Here is a 24,263-nt window from a genome sequence, read left to right as displayed (position 1 = left end):
TTAAAAAAAAAAAAAAAAAAAAGAAAAAAGAAAGAAAGGAAAAAAGAGGGGGATTTGAAAGATTATTTTAAAAAAATAAACTGCTTCAGATAGTAATTGACTAGCGGACAGATCTTAGCCCTGAGCATCCTGTGAAAACCACAGGGCAACACAAAGTTTTCAGCAGTCGCGGGCAGGAGATGGTCACGTTCTGTTACCAGCACACCTAACTTAAAAAGTTAGCTTGAAAAGTTTCCATCCCTTACAAGAAGTCTTCCCCTCCCCGCCCACTGCGGTTTAAAGGGACCTCTCCTTTCCGAAAGCTGGAGATTACCGGGTGACTGCCACCAGCGCAGCCCCCCATCGCTGTTGTGCGTTTCTTTCTCAGACGTAGTTATCCGTGCTGCCCAGCGAGTCCCCCTGCCCCACTGCTGTCCCCGTCTCCTACGTGCCCTCTCAGGCAGGAGCGCACTCAGCTTTTACTCCTGAACAGCTACTTTGGATGCGTGACGGCTTTAGCAGCGGAGCGAGAGGCAGAGAATTGCCAAAACTCCGGAAATCCTGGGAAGCCAAGGGTGGGAAGCGGGGGGTGGGTGGGTGCCCCAGGCCTTCGTCCGGCGCCGCTCCCGCCCACACCTCCAGGTGTGCATTCCCCGCCCTTAATTACTCTCCTAAAACTGATAGTTTGCACTTGCAATGTTTCACTGGGAAAGCGGAAGAGAAATGTATAATCCTGGCTGAGGAGACCTAGGGGAGCACAGTCACACTTGTTTTGGTCTGCAGACCGAGTCAATGGAAAACCCAGAAACAGAACCGTGTGCACCTCTCTAGCAGAAAAGTCGACGCTTGGTCATTTGCAGCCTCCCGTGAAAGGCTGTGCTGGGAGAAACTTTGCGTCTTCTGCAAAGTTGAGAAACTCAACTCCGAAAGAGGCCATACTTCAGGGGTTTTGCGGGCCCGCGATGTTTTCCAGAGCTTTTCGAGTGGGAAGAGTAGAGCGACAAAATGAGAATGCACCGTGTGGGGGAGCCCACCCAGCCCAGCAAGCTGGCGGGCGCTGAGGTGAGCGCGGGAGGGTGAGCATCCAAGACGGGGGCCGTAGATCTCCCGCCGCGGGTGGGTCACGCGGGGCTGCGGGTAGGGTGGGAAAGATAGTGACGGGANGGCGCAGGTAAAGGGGTGGGCGCGGCGCGGGGGACGGCGCCCCCTGCGCGGAGCCAGTGGCCGCCGCGTCGCCTGCGCCGCCGCAGGGCGCGCTCGGCTCGCACTGTCCCGGGGCAGACAGGCTTTTGTGGTTGTGCGAGCGAGTGTAAGTGTGTGTGTGTGTGTGTGTGCGCGCGCGCGCTCGCCTGTGTCGGCGTTGGGTGGGCGTGCGCGCTTGCGAGCTGGCCTGCAGGAGGCGAGGCTCTCCTGGCCTCCGCCGCCAACCAGTTGACCGAACCCCGGGAGGGAAGTTGCCGCAGCCGCCTGGGCCGCCGGCCCTTTCGTCCCCCGGCCAGGTCAGTGCGCCCCGGGGCCCGCGCTTTGTGCCGCGTCTGCGGCCCGGACCCGCCCAAGTGACACGTAGGTGGCCGCGGGTTACCTGGGTCTGGGTGGGAGCACGAGAAGGCTTGCAGGGGGTGGAGGGCTCGAAATTACCCCAAAGCCGGGTCCGGGTGGACGTGGAACGCCAGGATTCTCCGTGCCCAGCAGCGCGGAGCTCCCGCACCCCTAGCTTCTCACGGACAACTCCTTAGTCTCTCCCAAGCTGCGGACTTTCAACTTAGTTTTCTGTGCAGCCGCCTAACGAACACGCTCAGCAAGTAACTGGGAAATTGAAGGCAAGGGAGGGACCTGGCTTAGAGTTGGTGGTTTTGAAACCGACAGGCTCGTTTGGTTTGTGTAGGACTAGTTTGTTATGAATGGATTTAAATTTTATTCTTGCTTTTTCTTTGCTGCCATTTGGCTTTTGATGTGTAAGGGATGACGGCATCCAGGACTTGTTGCTGCCTTCAGTCTGGGACCTGAGATTGTTGTTCACTGTCGCTACTTATCTTTCTTTTCTCGTTTGTTGAGATGTGTGCATTTTTCATAAATGTGGGTTTTCAGTGAGTGCTCGCTTGTTAAAGTTTCACGGTTTCGCATTGGAATAGGTGCATATTTGCAAACCTGAATATTGGAAACAGGTAACTGCAGTTATTAGGATAAAATCCTCTGCTCCTTCAGGCTCTAACAGTCCGTGTTTTTCACCTATTTGCATAAGTGTTATTTGCCCAGTGTAAGCATAACTGTGAAGTCAGTGGTCTGTGATTCAAAGCCTGCTATTCTGCTTAAAGGGAGACTGCACTGGGAAACCTAAGTTCTCCTAGGAGGTGATTCCCTTGCCAAATAGAAGATTAAGCCCCGAGGGAAAAGGGTGTATACTGGAGTTAAGACTGTTTGGACCGAACTAAATTGTATTCACACACACACACACACACACACACACACACACACAACCATCTAGTTGTTTCTGTCCTTGGTTCTCTAAATCTGGTAGGAGTGAGCAAATTTGCCTCAAATGCAAAATTGTGAATAACGATTAGCATTGTAAGTATGTTAAGACTGTGTTTTACTTGACAGGTTTAATTTGAGGATAAAGAAACTAACAAGAAAGAGGTAGTGCGTGAGGGGGAAGGCATGGGCAGAATGAAGGGCCTGGCAGGAGGGAAGAGTGGGCTGTCATAATCTGAGCCCCTGTGCTCGCCACGTCCCCTAGCGGTGCCACCTTAGCCAGTCAGGTCAGCTTGTCCTTCATCTACTCATCTGGAAAATGGACGGATTTAATGATCTTTGCTGTTCTTTCCAGCTCCCCCCAAGTAATTAGAAACCGGCCATTGGTTATCCCATGCTAGAACAGTAGGAAGAGAGTAAAGTGTGAATGGGTTATTCCAGAAGGGAAGTGAGAGGGCAAGAGGGCAAAGGTAGGAAAAAAAAAATACCTGCAGTAGGGGATTCCTGGGGTTGGGGGGGGGAACCTGACCTGGGGGTTGATTTTCCTCTATTTTTCTCAACTCCTCCACAAGGGCATCAATAATACTCCCCCCACTCCCAGTTAATCTTTCATTATTCTAGTGAGTGAACATGCTTAGCCTTAAAAGTGATCTGGAGTGAGGGTGATCTCTATTGTGGGACCTGCCCAACTTCCCATTTGCATCAGTGTCTCTTAGGCTCAGCAGCTGCCCCGTGCTATGGGCACTCAGCAGATCTCAGTTTCCCTGTGAATGATGGGGAAAAATACAGAGATGGGAAGGGCAGCCCTTTCAACCAACTTGTGTTTGGAAACTTCTATTTTTGTTTGAAGCTAATATTTACCAAACAGAAATTTCATTTTTTTTTTAAAAAAAATTATACCATAGATTTTTTTTTCGAGGCTTTACTGAATGAAACTGTTCTGTTAGACCAACTGGGAAATTCAAAGAAAGTAAAACTCTCACTTGCTAGGTCTTTTTGATACATAATGACATTCAGTCTGAAGTTTGTGATTGTTAGGGCCAAGAACCTTATTTCAGATGCTTAGTAAGGAAAGTTGCAATCTGGGCAGAATACACTGTGTCATTTTCACTGGGAAGCTCCAAGTGTTCAGCAAATAACGACTTAAAATTAAGTTTGAGGTCAAATTTTTAATGTGCTTAATGTGTGGCTTGTCTTCCTTTAGTTTTTTTGGTACTCATATGCATACACACTTGAGGAACATGATTTATTTTAAAAGTGAAGTGTGATGTAATAAAACTGGGAACATAAGCTCTTGGTTTAAAGTCTCTTGGTTTTAAGACTCTGGCCTTATACTATTTGGTTTCTTGTTTTTACATATCATATTACTCCCCCCCCCATTGCGTTATTACTTAAATACCTCGTGGAGAACTATTATGGATGTCTTAGAAGGTTGGGAGAAAAGGAGATTGAATAAGCAATTACTGAATTCCTCCTATAGAAACAGACACAAAGATGCTAAAAAGGAGGCTTTAGAAAGAGCGGCAGTGCAGAGGGAAAACAGGCAGCTAACTTCAATACATAGTAGCTGGATTGCATAACTAGGTGGTGGCTGCAGAATCCAAGAACCCTTGGCACGCTCAGGAATGGAAAATGAACTTCTGACTCTGGGGAAGACTTTACAGAAGGGCCTGGAAGGGTGAAAATGATGCGTCTCTTAAAAGATAAATGGTGGAGAATGAAGACGTAGTTGGAGTCTGGGGTAATGAAGGGTGGAAAGGTAGCAGGCGGTAAATTAGGGGGGACCTTGGATGTTATTTTAAGAAGTTGTGCTACGTGGGGTTGGGAAGGGCTAGGTATTAGCCCCCCCAATGCAGGAAGACCATGGTGATGCCTGCTGGGGGCATTGTGAGGGGTGAAATGTGTGACAGGCCTGAGCTTTGATTCTTTAACATTTAATTGTAATTCATGGCTCATGAATGTTAGGGCACTGCTGTCAGCTTATCCAGATTATATAAAAATGATAGAATAAACGATACGTAGTTTCTTCCTCCACAGTCCTCCCAAAGATAGTAGTCTTTGGAGAAATTTAATTTAGCAGAAATTAATGATGTTCGTGAGGACTTTTGGGCATGTGAGTTAAAAAAAAATCACTCTCCAGGCACAGAGCTGACCAAGAAAGCATTTTGTTTTGTTTAGGGAAGGGCCTGCTAGTTAATGCTAATTTAAACATGACTCTAATGGCAACCAACATTCTTGACCCTGTTTATCTTATACATAGTATTTAACCACAGCGGTTGAATATTTGTCATACAGTAGAGAAAGAATTATTAGTTTTGAAATGGGGCTAATGCCCTTGGAAAGGGGAGGAGGAGATGATCCAGGGAGGAGGTGGGGAGAGAGCAGTACTTTGGGTACTGCAGTGAGGGCTGACCCAACCCCGAAAATCCTTTAAATGTAATTCCAAAAGAAATCGCTTAATGGTGTAGATTTATACTTCTTTAAGAACCTCCCTTCTGGTCATCTGCTTTTTTTCCTCCCTAGAACTGTAGAGCTGAGGTGTCTAGTTCATAACCTCTCGGATAGGAAGAATCTCTGTGGGGTCCACCTGAGAGAGAGGCATTCGGCCGCTCTGTCGGTTCTTCTCGTACCACAATGCCTGCATGTCACAGGTGGGAGTGGACGGCTTTTCAGCTGTATGTCACAGGTGGAGCTGGTCTGGCTAAGTGTCTTCTAATTGCCTTGCATCTGGAGAGGCTGGGCTACTGTGGAGCCTTAATAAAAGGAGATTAGATCAGCTGCTTTTTACTATCTTCTGAATACAATTTGAATGAAGGATCCTCCCACCAGTTTGTTTTTATCTTTTGCAAGGGAACTTGGGTTTGGCATGTTCAGTTACTTTGCAGGAGCCCAGGGTTAGTATACTCTGTTTCTTAGAAGGATACTTTTTTTTGTTTCTTTGGTTCTTAGGGAGGGAAGTAAGAGAGGGTGGTGGGGATTGTGATTTTATTTAAATGCCCTGACATTTTTTCCTTCACGTTGGTATGATTTCAAAGTAGCATAGTTATTACTGACTTACGGAGATGGGGCAAAGAAAATTGTCCTGATAACTTTGATGTTAGCGGCTGCCATCTGATCGGTGCTGTAGAAACTTTAACCTTGAAGTTCATGTAAAATTCAAATTTCTTTCAGAATTGAAGGAGGACTGTTGTACTGTGTGCATGGATTTAGGTTATAGTTTTTTTTTTTTTTTAATTTTTGTAGTACTGTTTTTGAGAAAGTGCTAGAATAGACAGGGCAGACTCTTTAGTCCGGTGCTAAAGCAAACATGTGTAAGCCTGAATGAGCTACATCAGGCTGTGTTTGTTGTATTTAATATGGAGATAAGGGAAAAGAGTTTCAAAACCAGCCTCTTTCTCTAAAAAAGAAAAAGAAAGTTTGACGCACAACACCTGGTCATGGGTCTCTTTGGGCAGGGTGGCTGGGGGATTTCCCAGGTTGAAACTATTAAAGGGGATTTTGTTCATTTTGGCCATCATAGGTGCCTATACCTCTGAAGGTTTAGGACTCACTACCGTAGGGAGTGCTACTGTGAACCATTTCTTTGTAGCAAGTTTCCCTTTATCCATTTTCTTAAATATCAAAACAATGGACTAGATGTGATTTCATGTAAATCTGTCATCCTGGGTTTTCTTTCTGTATGTTTAAGTGGTTCTCCTTGACCAGTCTCTAAGCTGCCTTCATTCTTGAAATTCTGCCCTAAAAGAAGGATAGTCCTGGCTCTTTGGAAGGAGAAACAATTCAGGGGCAGAGGAGACAAGTTCTCTTCAACTCTAGCAGCACTGAAGTGACTGCTTGCTGTATTATAAGCACTGTGCTGGGTAATCGGTGCTGGGAGTCCGGGCAGGACTGCTGCCCTCTAGGAGGTACGGACATGTTAGCGGATTCGGTGTAACAGGTGATTCGGTGTAGCAGGTATGATGAGCGAGATGAATGAGATAAGCGCGTGGCCGTATGGGAGCACCGAGCGGGGACACCTGACCTTCAGGGGCATGGTGGTGGTGGTCAGGGAAGACTGCTGAAGGGTTGGGATTTGGAAGGACCCTAGGAGATAAATCAAGGAACCTGAAAGAGAAAAAAGAGATCAAGATAGAGGGAATCAAAAGGCTTTGTGTTTCCAGATTTGTTATTATTGGGTAAGTCAGTGTTTCTCTTTTTTTACATCTGTGAAATGTGACTAAGACCTGACATTATCTGCTTGCTAATTCTAGTTTTCTTTTACTTGTTCCTTAATTTAATCTTTCATTTGTTCGTGTATTTGTACCATAGTCAACAGATATTTGTTGCGCACTACCATATACTGGGAAACAGTAGAAAACAAGATGGGTAAGGTTCCTTTTCAGGGAGTTCTCATTCTATCATATTGTTTTAATGGAAGTTCTTTTGAAATGCTTCAAATATGGAGCATGCTCGTTGAATTATTCTTCCATTTGAGTCTCAGTGGCTTCGGGTACGTTAGCCTTTCCCTCTTAAACAGGAGAAGGAGACAGAGCCGGGTATTCTCATTGTCATAAACTTGAAATGATTTGCTGAGATTTACCTGTTTGTTTCAAGTGTGGAGACAGATGCAGCTGTGTCTTACCTGTAACCTTGGCTTCCATCTCGTTTTGGATATTTTAATTTTTTTAAAGATTTTTATTTATTAGAGATGAGCAGTGGGGAAGGGGAGAGGGAAAGGCAGAAGCAGACTTCCCCGCTGAGCAGGGAGCCTAACACAGGGCTTGATCCCAGGACCCAGAGACCACGACGTGAGCCAAAGGCAGACGGTTAACCAACTGAGCCTCCCAGATGCCCTCATTTTGGATATTCGTTTTGACCCAACTTTTGTTTGAGTTTCTATATTCAGTTTATGATTTACTGGAATAATCCAGATCTAGTGTTCTTTGGGGGAGTCAGAGTTATTTTGAGGTTACACTATCTCTGTACTTTGCCGTTAATGCGTTTTACTTGTTTAGATCACCGAGGGAATGAACACAGTAGAAATTGTTCTAATCAGAAGAATTTATAAAAAGATGTGGATTTTGTAATGATTCAAACAATATAGATTTGTCTAAAGTAAATGTAACAACCTCCCTCAGCCCCTTTAACCTTAAGCATGTGATATAGCTCCTTTGTCCACAATTTGTTACGTGGCCTTCCATCCTTGTACTCCTACAGATCTGCCAACTTGTTTGTGTGTGTATATATTTATATGTGTGCATGCAGGTCAGTTTATACACGCAGGCACCTGTTTGTGTGTGCACACACTCGCTCCTGCCTCTGTTCTAGAGTCTGTTCTGAAGGCTGCCACCGTGGCTCAGACGTTTGAAGTCCCAGGAGCACGTGAGGCTCTTCCTGAATCAGTGCAGTATGGTATTACTCAGCGAGGTTTCTAGCAGAAAGAGATGACTGTCTGGCTGTTATGAACAGGGAACAAGAAAACTATTTCCAGCTGCGTGACAACCGAGACAACAAATATCATTGCAGAGAATGTTATTCTCACAAGGACGCTGCTTCATCTGGGTCTCGGGTGGGGGGAGGAGGGGCATTGCGGAGCACGTGTTTGGCTTCTGCGAATCTTTTGTTAGATGGAAAACAAGGCGTCTGCGGTGGGCCCATTGAGCACTCCAACACAGAAGACAGGTGGAGTTCCTTATTCCAGGCAGGTTTCCTGGTGCAAGTGTTAAGCGAGGACCCCTCCTCAAAGGCAGTAATCAGACGGGAAGGGTGGAAGGCTCTCGCCAAGGGAGACTCACAGCTGGAACAGAATTGCCTTTTGTGAAGGGGCTGCTTTGCCATCTTGGGCTGTGATTTGTTGGGAGCGGGGTTATTGTCCCATCAAGAAAATGAGGCATTCATTCTGTATTCAGTATTTTATTGTCGTTCCATACAGAACTGCTTGCTGTCCTTGGAGGAGACACAGAGACCTAAAGTTCAAAGGCTAGGGCAGGATAACAGACTTCCAAATTCAGCAGAAACTGGTTCCCTTGTCACTTTCTCTGAGACCCTATCAATTCAGTTTCACGCGGCTGAAATCTTGGAGCACTTCCATGGTTAAGTCCTTATGCTTGGCCCAGGACACTAAAATAAAAAATGATTAAAAAAAAACCCCATCAAGAAATTATGGTCCCTGCTCTCAAGTAGCTCATAAAGATGGAGAGCTGTGGAAACAAATGCTTAGGATTGGGCAGACACTGATAAATATTTTAAACTGAGGTTTAAACAAAGTGCCCTCTGAGCGTCTGAGGGTGGAGAGAGTAACCGTGCCTCGGAGTAGAGGCAGGGTTTGCAGCAGGATACTGGCCTCCGTGCACAGGTTGGCTGAGAAGCTCATTCCACACGGAAGCGTAGAAAGCCCAGGCGCTGCGTGTGAATGACCGACCGGTTAGGGTTGGTGGCAGAGTGGTGGTATGCTTTGGGTCAGTCTTGGGCCAGTAGAAGGGGGCAAAGGCATTGGGGACCAAAAAAAGAAAAGGGCATGTCGATGCCATTAGCAGATGGGACGTGACAGTATAAGAATTCTTCCAGTGAGGCTTGTTGGTGTGAGGCAGAGCAGCTAGTAGCTGGAATTGGAGTTTGAAGCTTGGCCGAGAGGTCTGAGCTTGGCGGTATTAGGAAGCAATTGTTATATGTCAGAGTAAATACCAGTGAAATTTACCGGATAATCTGAAGAGAACTTTTAGAGTGAGAAGACTGGTATATACTCATTTTTTGAAAATATAAAAAAAATTCCCCCCAGCTTTATTGAGGTATAATTGACAAATACAATGGTAAGATACTTAAAGCGTATAATGTGATGATTTGATGTACACATACATTGTGAAAGGGGCCCTCACCGTCAATATACTCAGTGTTTTAACAAGAACAAGATGTATTTTGGTTCTTTAGGCTATTTTTCTTTCTAGCAGGTGATCGAAATAGTCTTATGGGCTATCACACATTCACTGAGCAGCCACGATGGCTTCTCTTGATGAGATGGTCCTGGGATGATACAGCAGATGGAGTTCCACCTTGATGTTCCTTTGGGTGCATAAAAGCTCCTGAAACAATCCATTCCAGCAAAGGAAAAGACAATTCTGAAACTAATTAGAAGACTAGTGGTAGTTTGGGGTCTGAGAGGAATTGCAAAATATAGTTTTTTAAATTTACTGCATGACGACCGCAATGAGAGTCCTATCACTGTCATTGCTACAACAAGAGACAGGCTGAGAAACTCAGCACAACTCTGCAAACCCCAGTAGCCTAAAGACCAGCTATAGAAGCCCCAACAGGTTTGTCATGGGGATTTATAAAATCTGGTCTAGTACATGTAAGCTTCCCTTGCCTGATTAAGGTAAAAGTAGGATATAGTATATAACTTTGCTGTTTACTTGGTTTAAAAAAAAAAAAAACACACACAAAAACCTTTTCTAATTAACAGAGTATTTCTATTTTGTATAATTATATTGGCATGGCTTCCTGCATGTGAGCTAGAACAAAGATAAATTGTTCTTAGTCGCTTTCTCTCTAGGCCAGTATGATTCTATAAAATTCCACTCTTTTCCATTTGATAGTAAAAACAGTATGTGGTCATTTTAGAATTTGGAAAGTACAGGAGACTCAGTCCTAGTGCTACCCCTTGAGAATAACTTCCTCATTCCATTTTGGGATCATTTCTTAGGGTTTTTCAAATATTTGATCTACCAAATAGCATTCTGTGTTATGCCCTAAGTATGCATGCTGTTAAAATCTTAAATTTTTAATTTCCAGTGATGACATGGTAGTCACCATGTTTCATATGTATCATGTTTAATTATTTCCCATCTCTGCTTGCTTTTCTCTCTCTCTTTTTTTAAAGGGTGTGTGCTTCTCTGCCATCTTTAGGTGCTGGTGTTTCCAGAGCTCCAGACTTCCTCTCAGCGGTCTCCGTGGGTGAGCTTATCTCCACAGTGGACTGCGGTTTCCAGGCCTTTGCCTCGGACTGTGGCTTCTGCCTGGAGTTCTCTGTTCCCTGGTATTTGTATGTTTGCTCTCTTTCCATTTTCAGGTCTCAACTCAAATGCCACCTTCTTAGTACAGCCTGCCCTAATGACTGCATTTAAAATTGTATGACCTTTCCCATTTATCCGACATGCCTGATGGGTTTTTTTTTTTCTTTCCTCCATTGTATTTTCTTTTGACTTCTTAAATAAGGGAAAGTGGTTTTTAAAATTTTTCTTAGAGTTCCTGCCATTTTCCCACTGCTTAGTAAGGTCCCTTGCATAAAGTAGGACTCAGATTTTCTGAGGAAAAGGTCTTTTGAATGGACATTTTTTTAATTAAAAATTAATATACTGAGCATGTTCTAGTCCATAACCTGTGGTCTTGAGTGCTTGGGATTTACAGTCTAGTGAAGGAGACAGCCTTGAACAAGTAACTGACAGTGCGGTTGGAATGATTGAGAAAAGCAGGGCGTCCTGGAAGAGTGTTGCGGGGAGACCAGCTTTGGGAGGGTGGGAAGAGTTTCTCTAAGAAAGTGGTATTTATACAGAGGTTGGAAAGATGAGTTGAATTAGTTGAGTGAAACTGGGAGGTGAGGATGGAAGAGGAAAAGAGACCTTGATAGAGAAAAGGAAGGGGTGATTTGATTGGGAAAAAAATTAGGGAAATCAAAAGTCTGAGCCTCACTTCAGGAGTTGAAATTAGGTCATTTGTTTTAAGTGATGAAATTGAGTGAGGGTGAAGATTGATCAGCTTTCACATTTTTGATACATAGTACTTAATTTCAACAATTTTGAATTATCAGCAGTATCTTTGCTAATTTTGCCTGTCCTTGAGGGAGGAGGAATTTTCAATCTAAAGGTAGCAATGTTTTTAATGGACCTAGCTTAAATTCTGTTTTGTGCTAAGAAAAATGCTGTGAAAGTGTAAAACAATACAGGCAAAGTAAACATCCTTGTTAATACCTGACTCCATCAGGAATGCTACTGGTGGTTCAATGTGACATGGCTGATTATTGCTATATTGCATACATGTAAACTTTTGCATAAACTACATTTATCATGGTAACTAAGTGAGGTTTGTACAGTTTCTCTTTCTGGTCAGTTGAGGGTTTTGTGTTGTGCTGCTTGAAAAGAGCAGGATTTTCTCTATGTGACAAGTATAGATAGGTTTATTAATTCAGCCACTCTAATAATATTCACATTTTCTTTGCCCTGGTTCTGTGCTGGAGCTGACTAATGGTCCTTTAGTCTCTATCTACAAATGGGCTTTTGTCAATTTCTTTATAGCACTTTCTATGTGTTAGCATAATATTAAATAAAGATTCCTGTTGGGCCTTTATTATATGTTTATTAATGTAAAATAATCCTCTGTGATTTGGAACCACGCCGTACTTTTCTCCTGAGATTAATATAGCCAATCTTCTTTTTTGTCTTTGTCTGAAAAGACTTCACTCATCCTTTCTGATTTTAAACTTTCGGTGTGATTTTGTTTAATGTATTTTTGCCTATAAACAACATTTAGTTGGATTTTGTTTTAACATACTTCTTATAGGAAACGTATGGTGTTTACATTTATTGTTACAACCAACATATTTGAACCTAATTCTTACCCTTAAGTGTTCTCTTTGTTATGAAAGGTACCATAGCCTTGTGCAAAAAGGACTGGCTTGCCTTTTTCCACCAATATTTAGCCACGTGGGCTTACATAAATTGCATAATGTCTTTAAGCCTACAGATTTCTATATGTAAGGAAACCACACACACACACACAAATCATGAATTAATGGTTTAAAAATGTTTGGTACACTGAATATATTAGCTTTTACTATTTTCATTGTTGATAGGTTCAGTCATGTGAAATTGTTAGTAGTTGATTGCTCTTGACCTGTAAAAATGGCAGGTTTTGTATGGTTCAATCTAATATTATGCTTCTTGCCTTTATTTTCTCTCTCTGTGTATTGTTTGTTTGTGCATCCATAGTATTTTGAACTGGCCCAGTCTAGTTTTCAATTTTACAAGTGGTTGTCTCTGTTTTCCAAATACATTCCTAAACCTGGGTTTCTCTGGTTCTCAGAGTCAAAGAACTAAATTACTTTGATCCCACTCCTCTGCACAGCAAAGAATTTAGAATGCCTTAATTATTCTTGCCTTCTTTCCCCTTCCCAATTTCCATTATACATTTAATACATAAATTTTGTAAGTTTTACCTCCGAAATTATAAGTATAGACTTCAGATTTTTGTCTTCTATTCTGTAATAAAATCTGCCACTATATTTTTGTATGTGTCTGTTTTGACCATCATTAGCTCTCAGGGCCATTAGGCCCCTTGCTTTAGCTGCCTTGAAAGGTGTCTCCTGTGTAGTTGGGGGATGTCTTCATATTTATCCAGCCAATGGCATCTTCTGCATTCCTGAGTTAGACTCAGGATTTTTCCTACATTCATCAGAGCATCTGTCTTGTTGAAGTTCAAAAGATGCAGTGTGCATCTTGCAGATTTATGTGCTCCAAGAATGTGCTGCATATCCATCTTTCAGAGTGTAGTGGAAATAATGGCTTGATTTTGGCTTTCCCCCCTCTTTCTAGTGCTGTTGCTGATTTTTGCCATTTTGTGCGCCTTCTTGAGCATTTTAATGGGAAGCTGGGAGGAGTTGTATTGGGACATCGGGTTTAGTGGCTTTCAACATTTTTTTGACTATGCCCCGGGGTTAGCAATGGTTATGTACGTGAATGAAACAACTTTCATGAAGCTTAACTACAAACAGAAAACTATAACACTTTTTGTTCCTCTATTTTCTATTATGGTCTGTTCATTTTCATTAAAAAGTGCTAGTTATAACTCAGAAGTTTTGAAAACAGTGATCGGATCTGTTGCTGTTCTATGTGGAATTAGGGCCATTCACTATTCAACATGTCTTCTTATGTACAATACCGGTTGCTGTGCTGGTAGCTGGGAATAGAGTAGCGCATAAAGCAGTCCTTATCGCTGGAGGCATGAAGCATGGAGTCTAGTGGGAAGGGGGATATTGACCAAATGATCACTCAAATATATACTTACAAAATACAATGACTATTAGAAGGGAAAATGAACAAGGACTTTCAAAAGAGATTAAATGGGGAACCTTATCTGACTTTGGGGTGAATCAGGATTTCCCTGGGGAAGTGACATTTGATTAGATCTGCAGAATGAGAAGGGGTTAACTCTGCAGGGCTGAGGTGGGCTGTGCACACATGGGACTGTAGAGTCATGGAAGAATTGAGTCATAGAAGCGAAATAGAATACTAGAAGTGAATGATGGACAGAAGGTGGGCCTTTTGGTCTGGTGAGTTGGCAATTTTTTGTGATACCTAATGGGCCTTCCTCTTTGTGACTCCCCCCCACCCCCAACTTAATAAAATTCAGGTAGGAATAGAAAGCATATTTTTGGAAGATAGGTGTAGGTATATGTTGAAGCCGTTTTATGTTATAGCAATTTTGTGTATGGCTAAAAACAGCTAGTATTTATTGAAGGCTTTCTCTGCATTAGGGACTGTGTAAAGCTCTGCCTGGATATGTAGATGCAGTTTTAGTTGGGTTAAAAAAAAATACTCATATAGGGTTGTTACCAATTTAGTAACTACCCATAATTCAGAAGAAAGTAAAACACTGAAATTAAGTTGTGGTAAGTGAGGACCAGGTGATGAGGTGAGTGTTTCATAGCTTCTTAGTGTTTTTTGTTTTTTGTTTCCAATCATGGAATTGGGAATTATTGCTGTGAGGATTTTTTTTTTCCACTTATTTTGCTACAGTAGGGTTTTGAGGGTTCTCCCCTCACCTTTTCTAAAGCTGTGTGAAGAGCTTTTTTAAAAAAGAAAATATGTTAAACTGGAAATTCATCAAGTGAGTTTGACACTACCTGAAACAGATGGGAGATGAGGAGTCAAGTGCCAGTTTTTCCACCACTCTCTGTGGGGCCTTTGATCGTACCCACACTTTCCAGGCCTTCAGGTCCTTAAAATAGAGGGCTTGGTCAGACTGAAAAGGACAAGTACCATATGATTTCACTCAGAAGCAGAATCTAAAAAACAAACGAACAAGAGCAGAATCAGACCTATAAATTCAGAGAACGAACGGGTGGTTGCCAGAGAGAAGGAGGTGGGGGGGGATGGGCAAAGTGAGTAAAGGGGGGGTGGGAAATACGGGCTTCTAGTTGTGGAATGAGTTAAGTCATGGGAATAAAAGGTCAGCACAGGGAATATAGGCAGTGATCCTGGAAGAGCGTTGTGTGGTGCCAGATGGGAACTACCCTTGTGAGCAGAGCAGAACCTGGAGAGAAGTTGAATCACTATGTCGTACACGTGAAACTTATGTAACATTGTCCACTGTACTCAAGGAAAAAATTAAAAATAGAGGACTTGGAATCAGTTTGCACTAATCATTCTCATTATATTCGGTGACTCTATACTTTTTATTTTCAACTTTGCTCTGGCTGTTTAATGTTTGAAGAATTGATGACCCCATGCCATTGAGCTAATGTCGTCTGACAGGCTCAAGCTAAATGCGGGGAGAACTCCAGGTATTTACGTCCTTATGGGTATTTTAAGGTCAGGCTCATTGGACAACAGGGCTGGTGCTTCTCTTGGCCACATGGACGGATGGGCAAAGATTAGGACTTTCCTGAGCAGATCCTTACGGCTTTACAGTTCTGGTTTGCAGTTTGCCCATACTTGAAATTAAATTTGTTTTTTTAACCTTTGAGAGTCCGTGAAGATGAAAGATCATTATCTTTGGTTTATTTTCTGAGTATTTGCTTTGGGGGAAATGTGCAGTGTCTAAGTTATATATAATCCACATTTTATAAAGACCTATTGAGCAATGAGCGATGTTATTTCCAAGAGATTTAAAGAGCTAAGGAATCACATGGAGGACTAATTCAGTTTTAATGACTATCCCAAGTTTAAGAAATATTTGATAAAGATGTGGAACAGAAGAAAAGTACTTGATGACTCCATTTTTCTAACACATGTATTACATCAGTTGATTAAAGTACATTTTTTTGGTAATTTCAGAATTTTAAGTCACTATTTTACTTAGTGCTTTATTTCGCTTGTTCTTCTTTTCGAGTACCATATACTTGAGAGAAAAAAAAGACAAGCTGCATGCTTTGTTTGAGCTTTATCTAATTCCTCATTCATAATATTTATTCAAGAAGTTCAGGTAGCTGTGCGTATTTTATGTAGTGTATTTTGGTGCTGATTCATCAGCTCATATTCCTTTATTTGCTGTTGAATTATCTTCTCTTTAAGCTGATACTGTATGGAAACCTGGCCAGGACCTCAGGGCTCCTGCTCTGGGACAAGGCAGGGGCAGGTCATGTAGTTGGCGTTTGGGATCCAGGTTGGGCATAAATCCAGGCAGGTAATAGGCACGGGTATTGCTTAAGGCTAGTGCTAGAAATAAGCGAATCAGAAGGGTTTGGAGTCATGGAGTTAGGTTAAGTTCAAGGCAGGCAAAGCCAGGAAGAGGCACAGAGTGTTCTCATGTACTGCCTAGTGTTCTCAGGAAAGGCATTCTTGATGGCTGTAGGAGAGAAGCTGTGTAGACAGAAATCTAAAGCTCCCGGGAGGAATTTTATCTTCAGAGTTAGTAGCATTGCTTGAACATCTCTGCTTATTCAGGGGGATGCCAGCCCTCAAGCAGGGCTTTGTCACCCTGACCTTGGGAAATGGAGTCTTGGCAACTCTTCAAGCATTTCGCCACCTCGAAGGGGAAGACCACAAATCACAAATTCTTATCTGATTCAGGGATTAGGGACCTTGTAGAATACCTTCTCTAGGAGCAAGAATCAGCTCAGGTTTCATGTCTAAATATATTATTCCTGTAATAGTTACTGTAAAACATACTTAACATTCCATTAATTTTGGGAAAAAAGGTTTAAGCGTGTCCATTGCTGTGATGACAGAGGTTAGTGGACTGTTTGAGGCTAATTCTAATACAGAGAACGCACTGACCTAATCATTTACTTACCAAGGTCCTTTCCTTTTCTGTCGCATTTTGATGGTGGAATAACTCAGCTAATAAAAATTTTTCAGTAAACATATCTTAAAGTATTTAAAACCGTTCAACTCCTTTAAAAAATGTTTTTATAGAAAAACACGGATTAGAATAGTCTTTAAAACGCTTAAGAATTTTCTGAAACCAGACATTATGAAACCATTGCATTATGGCAATATTTAAATAAACAAACCCACTCATGTTTGCACTTCCCTAATGTAGTATATTTTTCATTTAATCCTGTTAATTTTATGGACTATTTCCACTGTGGTCTGTTTTATGGTCTGCTTCTACCTAGAGTTAACAAATGTGTTTTTGTTTCTCCTGACCATTTTCTTTTTTAAAAAAGTTAATTAATTTTTAAAATTCAAATATAATAAACATACAGTGTTATATTAGTTTCAGGTGTACAATATAGGGATTCAGCAATTCTCTACATGACTCGGTGCTCATCACAATAAGTGTACTCTTAATCCCCTTCACCTGTTTCACCCATCCCCCCACCTACCTCCCCTCTGGTGACCAACAGTTCTCTATATTTAAGAGTCTGGTTTTTTTTGTCTCTTTTTCTTTGTTTTGTTTTTAAATTCCACATACAAGTGAAATCATGTGAATATCTGACTTATTTCACTTAGTATTATACCCACGAGGCCTATCCATGTTGTTGCAAATAGCAAGATTTCATTCTTTTTTATGGCTGAGTGATACTCGTGTGTGTGTGTGTGGTGTGTGTGTGTGTGTGTGTGTGTACGTCACATCTTTATTCATTCATCTATATATGGACACTTGAGCTGCTTCCACATCGTAACTATTGCAAATAATGCTGCAATAAACATAGGGATGCATCTATCTTTTTGAATTTGTGTTTTGTTTTCTTTGGGTAAATACTGGATCATAGGGTAGTTCTATTTTTAATTTTTTTGAGGAACGTCATATTGTTTTCCACAGTGGCTGCAGTGGTTTGCATTCCCACCAACAGTGCATGAGGGTTCCTTTTTCTCCAGAGCCTTGCCAACACTGTTGTTTCTTGTGTTCTTATTTTTAGCCATTCAGACATGTGTGAGGTGATATTTCATTATACTTTTTTTTTTTAAGATTTTTTATTTATTTGACAGAGACAGCCAGCGAGAGAGGGAACACAAGCAGGGGGAGTGGGAGAGGAAGATGCAGGCTCCTAGCGGAGGAGCCTGATGTGGGGCTCGATCCCAGAACGCTGGGATCACGCCCTGAGCCAAAGGCAGAAGCTTAACGACTACGCCACCCAGGCGCCCCTTCATTATACTTTTGATTTGCATTTCCCTGATGATGAGTGATGTTGAGCATCTTTTCATGTGTCTGTTGCCCATCTTTATTCTTTGGGAAAATGTCTATTCATATCTTCTGCCTATTTTTAAATTGGGTTACTTGGTTTTTTGGTTTTGAGTTGTATAAGTTCTTTATATAGTTTGGATACTAACCCTTTATCAGATATGTCCTTAGTAAATATCTTCTCCCATTCAGTAAGTTTTCTTTTTGTTTGGAGTTGTTTCCTTTGCTGTGCAGAAGCTTTTTTATTTTGATGAAGTCTCAGTAGTTTAATTTTGCATTTGTTTCCCCTGCCTCAGGAGACATAGTTAGAAAAATGTTTCCTTCTAGGAACTTTATGGTATCAGGTCTCACATTTAGGTCTTTATTTTGAGTTTATTTTATGTATGCTGTAAGAAAATGGTCCAGTTTCATTCTTCTGCATGTAGCTGTCCAGTTTTCCCAATACCATTTGTTGAAGAGACTGTCTTTTCCCCATTGTACATTCTTGCCTCCTTTGCTGTAGATTCGTTGACTGTATAAGCATGGGTTTATTTGTGGGCTGTTTTATTCTATAGAACTATGTGTCTATTTTTGTGCATCTATTGACCATTTCCTGTATACTGTTAGGTGTGGCCATATAGTCTGAATAATTATATTTTTTAATGGCCTAATAGTAATTCATTCAGATTAAGTTGTTAAACTGTTGTTTGTTTGACCATTGTCCTATTTTTGGATGTTTAGTTTTCTCATTTCTTTGCTATTTTAAAAAACATGGCACCCAAAGGCTTCTTATGTTATTTTCTGAGACTAATGAAGAGTGGGACCACTAATTTGAGAGTAATATCATATGATTTCCAAGTATTTTAAAAAAAAGTTTTCTAAAAATCTTTTAAAATTATGCAAGTAATATGTGTTCATTGTAGATATCAAAGAAAAATATAAAGAAGGTAAAAACTAGCTACAGTTACCACTAGGAGATAGCGGTTGTCAACTTTTTATGAGATATTTCCTTCTAATCTCTTGGTACATTTTATGGGGGCAAAATCTTATTGGGTACAATGAATATACTATCCTTTGTCTTGCTAGTATATCCTAATTAGAGGTGACCTTAATTCCAGCAGCAGCTCTACCTCTCACTTCAGTGAACACCTTTGTGCGCAAGACTTTTTCTGCATTTCAGATGATTTCTTTCTTTTTTTTTAAGACTTGTTTTTTTAGAGAGAGATCACACATGCATAAAGGGGAGAGGGACAGAAGAAAAGGGGAAAGAAGCAGATTTCATGCTGAGCGTGGAGCCCCATGCGGGGCTTGATCTCAAGACCCTGAGATCAGACCTGAGCATAAACCAAGAATCGGAGGCTTAACTGACTGCACCACCCAGGGACCCCTCAGATGATTTCTTTAGAGTAGATTCCTAGTTACAGGCTTACTGCCTCGAAAGTAAGGATGATTTTTATGACTAGTGATGAGAAATGATTAAATTACTTTCCAAAACAATGATAACACTTCACACGACAGACAGCTGAATTTCAGAAAAATTTAAAGATTGAAATTTGTATAAATGTGGATATGTAGAACTTGGAAAATGATCAGAGTGACAAGCTTTAATAATAATCAGTCCTGGATGACACTGAGTGGAACTCATCTGACCTCACTAGGGGATATACTTCTCTCCTTTGTGGTGATATTTTCACTCCCCTACAGTTTTATAGTCTAACAGAGAACATTTTCTTGAGGTTTCCCTTGGTCCTGTTCTCTTTGAATGCACAGATTTTAATATGCCATAAAATATTTTGGTTTTAACTGCATTCACCATATCAACTGATTGTGGAATATTCCTGGTTAATCGGCTTCTACAAAAGAATTGGTTAACTACTAGCAAATGGAACAAATATTCTAAAAATGGATAGCAAATAACTAAAAATTATGTAGGATTTATACCTGTACTTGTTTACTGTGTTTTTCTGAAACTAGTCCCCGTAGTGCCTTCTAGATGCCATTGGTATTAAGGACAGAGGCCACTTTTATTTTCCTGGGGAAATTAAATGACCTTCCTTAAGAAGGAGGTAGTTTACCATTTCATCCATAACTGGAAGTAATCACAGGTGATGTAACTCAATTTGACAATAAATGATTGCTTATTAGACTCTAGAGATACAAAATGAGTGAGAAGGTAGGCCTCGTTTTTAAAAAACTGACAATCTGTAGAGGTGGGAACTAACTGAGAATACTGTGTTAGTTACTTGTGTATTTCCCTCCTGAAGAAAAAAGTTTAATATGCACAGGAAGGAAATGCAGAAAGAAAAAGAGAGTGCCAATTCAAGCAAAGACCAAGATGGAGGGCCCCTTCAGGGGTCCTACCCATGTATTAGGAAAGGACCGCACCTTTCACTCTTTTTCCTAGTAGGTGACATGGAGAGGGGACATGATCAGCTGTATGATCTGGACAACCTGTGAGCATCAGGGCTAAGGAGAGGATGCAACTCTTCATGGTGCTGGGAGGAGAGAAGATTTTATCTATAGTTCTTGAAACAGATACGTTAGTATAATTAACAATGTCTCCAAGCACAATGTTTATAATGAATATAACAGTGGGGTTAAAAAAATAGTGTTGCTCAATATGGGTCAAGGGTGTAATGCCAAAGCTTATCTCAGAAAGGCAATTCTATGGGAGTCAAGCAAGATAGTTCAGACAAGTAGCTCTTTGCTGGTGTGGCTGTGTCCAAGGATAGACCTTCCACATTCCTTGTGGAACAGTGGGCTCGGTACCTTTCAAGATAGTGCCTGGAAATGTTATTTTTCACAAAATATTTTTGGTAAACATTGAGTAACAGCTCAGCTCAACACTGCATCCTTTCCTTGTAATCAGTGAAGTGTATATCTGTGTGCTTTAAGCGTCCGTCCCATTGAGGGCAGAGTGAACATGGACCAGACTATGAACCACAGGTAGTCAGGCTGTGAAAATACCCACAGGCATGGTCTGTAGCTTTTTCCACCTCAAGAAGTAGAAGGAAGAGAAATGAAGGCCCTGACATCGTGTGCCTTTGGCTAAATGAACTTGGCTCCTTATGCATTTTATTTAGTTCATGGTTTTAAAAGGTAAGACCGCGAGCAGTCATTATGTTTGGGTCTAGTACAAGCATGGTTCCTGTATCATACACATTTAAGACATTTTCTGTTAGATACTTCATTGATTTATGATACCTGGTTGGTTCTATGGGTATTTGTGTTAGTGACACCTACCAAAGTATGGTCACGGTGTAATGTGAAGTATTGTATAAGTTTCAGAGGCAGCAAAGAAGAGGTAGTAATTAATCTGGGTGGGGAGGAGGGTCATAAAAGGTGTCATTGAGAAGTGATTCTGAGGCTGAGACTGGAAGGATGACATAGGTGTTTGCCAGGAATAGAGTTTGGACAAGGGAGGCTATTCCCCTTGAGCCAAGTGAATGTGTACAGGCAGTTGCAGGGATCAGCATTATGTGTTAGGGAAGTTCTAGGTGGATCCAAAGTGAGGGAACTTAATGAGCAAGGGAGGTTATGGCTGAAGCAGGAAATAGCTGGAAGACCCTGTATGCTCTTCTCCAGGAGGTCTGACTTGAGGGAGTAGGGAACTGTGGGAGGGCTTGAAACAGCATTGGCCTGGTAGATTGCTGTTTCAGGAAGATGGTTCTCCACACAGCCAAGAGAAATGGGAGGTGGAAGTGCCTGGAATATCCTAGGGGGATAACGGGAGCCTGAATTAAGGCAGTGGTGGTAGTGGGTTTGGAGGGAAGGAGGCAGAGGTGAAAGATATTTAGGAGGGTGAGGAGTAATAATGGAATCACCAAACATTCACCAACATGGAGAAGTCAGAGAGAGTAAGGAGGGCATGGGAATGTATGAGTTTGCTAGGGCTGCCATAACAAAATACGGCAGACTGGGTGGCTTAAACAATGGAAATTTTTCTCACAGTTGTGGAGTCTAGAAGTCCCAGGATCAAAGTGTTGGAGGGTTGGTTTCTTCTGAGGCCTCTCTTCTTGGCTTGCAGACGACCCTCTCCCTGTATCTTCATATCTTCCTCTGCGCGTACACATCCAAATTTCCTTTTCTTGTAAGGACACTTGACATATTGGAATAGGGTGCACCCTGATGACCTCATTTTAACTTAATTACCTTGTTGAGGACCCTATGTCCAAATAAGGGCAGATTTTGAGGTACTAGGGGTTGGGACTTCAACATAATTAATCTTTGGGGGACACAGTTCAGCTCTTAACAGGGAAGCTACCTAGTGATTCTAGTGGGCATCCAGGGTCGAGAGGCATCATCTAGGCTCTGTGTAGTGGGTGAGCCAGAGAAGGTATGTGAAAAAATGTTCCAGATTATTCAGGTGGTGGGCAGTAGGGGAGAGCAGGAGGGGAAGGGCCGAACTTAAAGGGGGTATTCGCCTGATGCCTACTGATTTCTCCATGATGGATGTGAAAGTTATGGAGTTTATTTGAAAGTATTAAAGGCTTAGAAGAAGTACCATGAGAAATGGAAGAGAGCAGAGAGAAGTGACAGCATTAACGGCTGCCTTTGTGGGCTCTGCTGAGATTAGAATACATTGATTAGTAGTGACATCTTCATTCTGTCCTTTGGTTTTCTCCACGGGACCCCTGGAGGCTGTGAATGGGAGTAGAACAGGCAGTTTGGAGTGTAATCAGAATTGGGGTGTTAAGGGGCAGAAAGGAGCCTGAGAGGTAGCAGGCTGGTGTGTGGAGAGCTCAGGGGATGGACTGTGGCATTTTGATTGGACAGGGCTGTTGAGCTGGGGGCATGGAGGGACGGGAAGCTGGGAACTTGACATGCAAGGGCAGATATATTGTATGTGAGTGAGAACAGCTGTGTGGATGTCCAGTTCCAGTTAGAAAGGGGGATTTTGAAGTGTCCCGGGACGATTCTGGGTAATGAGGGACTAGGCAGAGAGGTCAGACTTTTGAATATGTTGAAATTGCCCTTGATAATGATTTGCTTGATGACTGAGTTGTTTGGAGGAGGGAATGGAGGGCGGAGGGATTTACTAGATAATCCTTAAGTTCCCTCCATTTTCATGATTTAACAGAATGTCATTTTTTGAGTCACTATTTGTTTTTTTCCTTTCCTTTGTTACTTTGGAATTGGAACAATCTAGAAAGCAACCGTATGACAAATCCTTTTTTATTGATCCCCTTGTAATTGTAAATGTTTGACAGATTATGGAATCCACGAATGCTTGGTTCGGAGAGTTCACACAGGGTGAAGTGGTACGTTGGTCAGAAAATGTCTCCACCAAACTGCTGGCTTTTGAGGCCTATCATGGGCAGTTATAACAGGAAAGAGACGAGTTACTGAAATTCTTTTTAAGGTAACATTAATTGGATTCATCTTTTACCACATGGTAAGGGTCATCGTTATTACATTTACCATTTCGGGTTTGGACTTTAGCCCCCTTTATTGTGGATTTGTTGGTCCCGGGCATTTTCACATTTAGTTTTGTGGTAAGATGTTTTGTCTGCAGTTTGCATCCGTATTTGGCAGGAGAATGAAGTGTAGTTTGAAAAACTAGGACCTAAAACAACAGAAAGAATTGTGATGGGCACAGTTTGTGTTCAGGGTCAGGATTTCTCCTTGATATTTGAGGAAATAACTTTGATCCTCATCTCTGCACATGAAAGTGACTCTTGGATTTTGGTTCTTGCTGCAGCAAACGCAGACTTTGATTTTGAGTGTGCTCACCTGGGGAAGAATGTTTTCTAAATCGCATAAAGCTTCGTTTGACGACAGGAGAACTTGACAACATTCTAAGTGTGAAACAACAGAACCTTCACAAAGCCACGGGCTGAATCCTACTGGTGTGTCCCGTACAGTCACAGGAATTCCCCTTCTATGTTGCTTGGCATTTCCTTCCTTCTCTCCCTTTTGGCAGGTTCCTCTGCATGGAACGGTTTCTCAGCTTTTTACCACTTACCTCCAAGGAAAGTGTGAATAATTGCTTTCGGCTCTTTCCCCAGATTTAGCCCCATCTCATACTCGGCCCCTCTCCTCCTTCTCCTACTACATCCTGGATAGCTGTTCTCCTTTTAGGGACAAGCTTGGACTGGAACCAAAAGAAGTGATTACCATTATTTGGTTCTAATCCTAGTTGAGCCACAGTTGAAACCAAGTTAGATCATACTGGCCATTTCGTTTCTGCCTTTGTGGACTGCCAGGAGATGGAGGGAGAGGGTGAGGGAGATGTGTGTGGTCAAGCAACAGCAGCTTAGCAATCATGGGGTAGGGCACTGGTGTGCACCTGTTACTTTGCATCACAGTCACCAGAGAATATTTAAAACTCAAAGTCCCAGGCCCTCTCACACAGGTTCTGATTCATGTAACCTGGGAAGGATCCAGGACTTTGCATTTTTAAGCAAACTCTATTGGTGGACCACATTTGCTTTGAGAAACAGTGGATTTCAGAGCTTTAATTTTTATAATTCTCTGTTTCATGGTAGTAGCATTTTTTGAAGCAGGGTCCATTT

The 24,263-nt window shown here is 42.0% G+C and overlaps 1 protein-coding gene and 1 long non-coding RNA gene across 15 annotated transcripts in view; one reads left to right on the top strand and one right to left on the bottom strand.

The window, feature by feature from the left end:
- The window catches only part of LOC117803003, a 47,631-nt gene extending 45,908 nt beyond the window's left edge, over positions 1–1,723 (bottom strand). Inside the window, exon 1 of the long non-coding RNA XR_004626533.1 lies at positions 1,562–1,723. This is a non-coding gene — a long non-coding RNA (uncharacterized LOC117803003). The remainder of the gene's footprint in view (positions 1–1,561) is intronic.
- Positions 1–24,263, top strand: part of LPAR1 (lysophosphatidic acid receptor 1) — a 356,091-nt gene that overhangs the window by 227,576 nt on the left and 104,252 nt on the right. For 2 of the 14 annotated variants that reach the window (XM_034664252.1, XM_034664251.1), the window contains exon 2: positions 10,333–10,462. The exons of 3 other annotated variants lie outside the window; for them this stretch is intronic. The gene's annotated coding sequence lies outside the window, so the exon portion shown is untranslated. Of the gene's footprint in view, positions 1–637; positions 1,042–1,275; positions 1,543–10,332; positions 10,469–24,263 lie in introns of those variants that run through there. 9 more of the 14 variants (XM_019796717.2, XM_019796714.2, XM_034664253.1 and 6 more) reach the window with 9 other exon arrangements.

This window comes from Ailuropoda melanoleuca, chromosome 7, assembly GCF_002007445.2.
Source record: "Ailuropoda melanoleuca isolate Jingjing chromosome 7, ASM200744v2, whole genome shotgun sequence".
Classification (NCBI taxonomy): Eukaryota; Metazoa; Chordata; class Mammalia; order Carnivora; family Ursidae; genus Ailuropoda; species Ailuropoda melanoleuca.
Note: the sequence above shows the minus strand (reverse complement) of the source record. Positions and strands in the feature narration are given on the sequence as shown.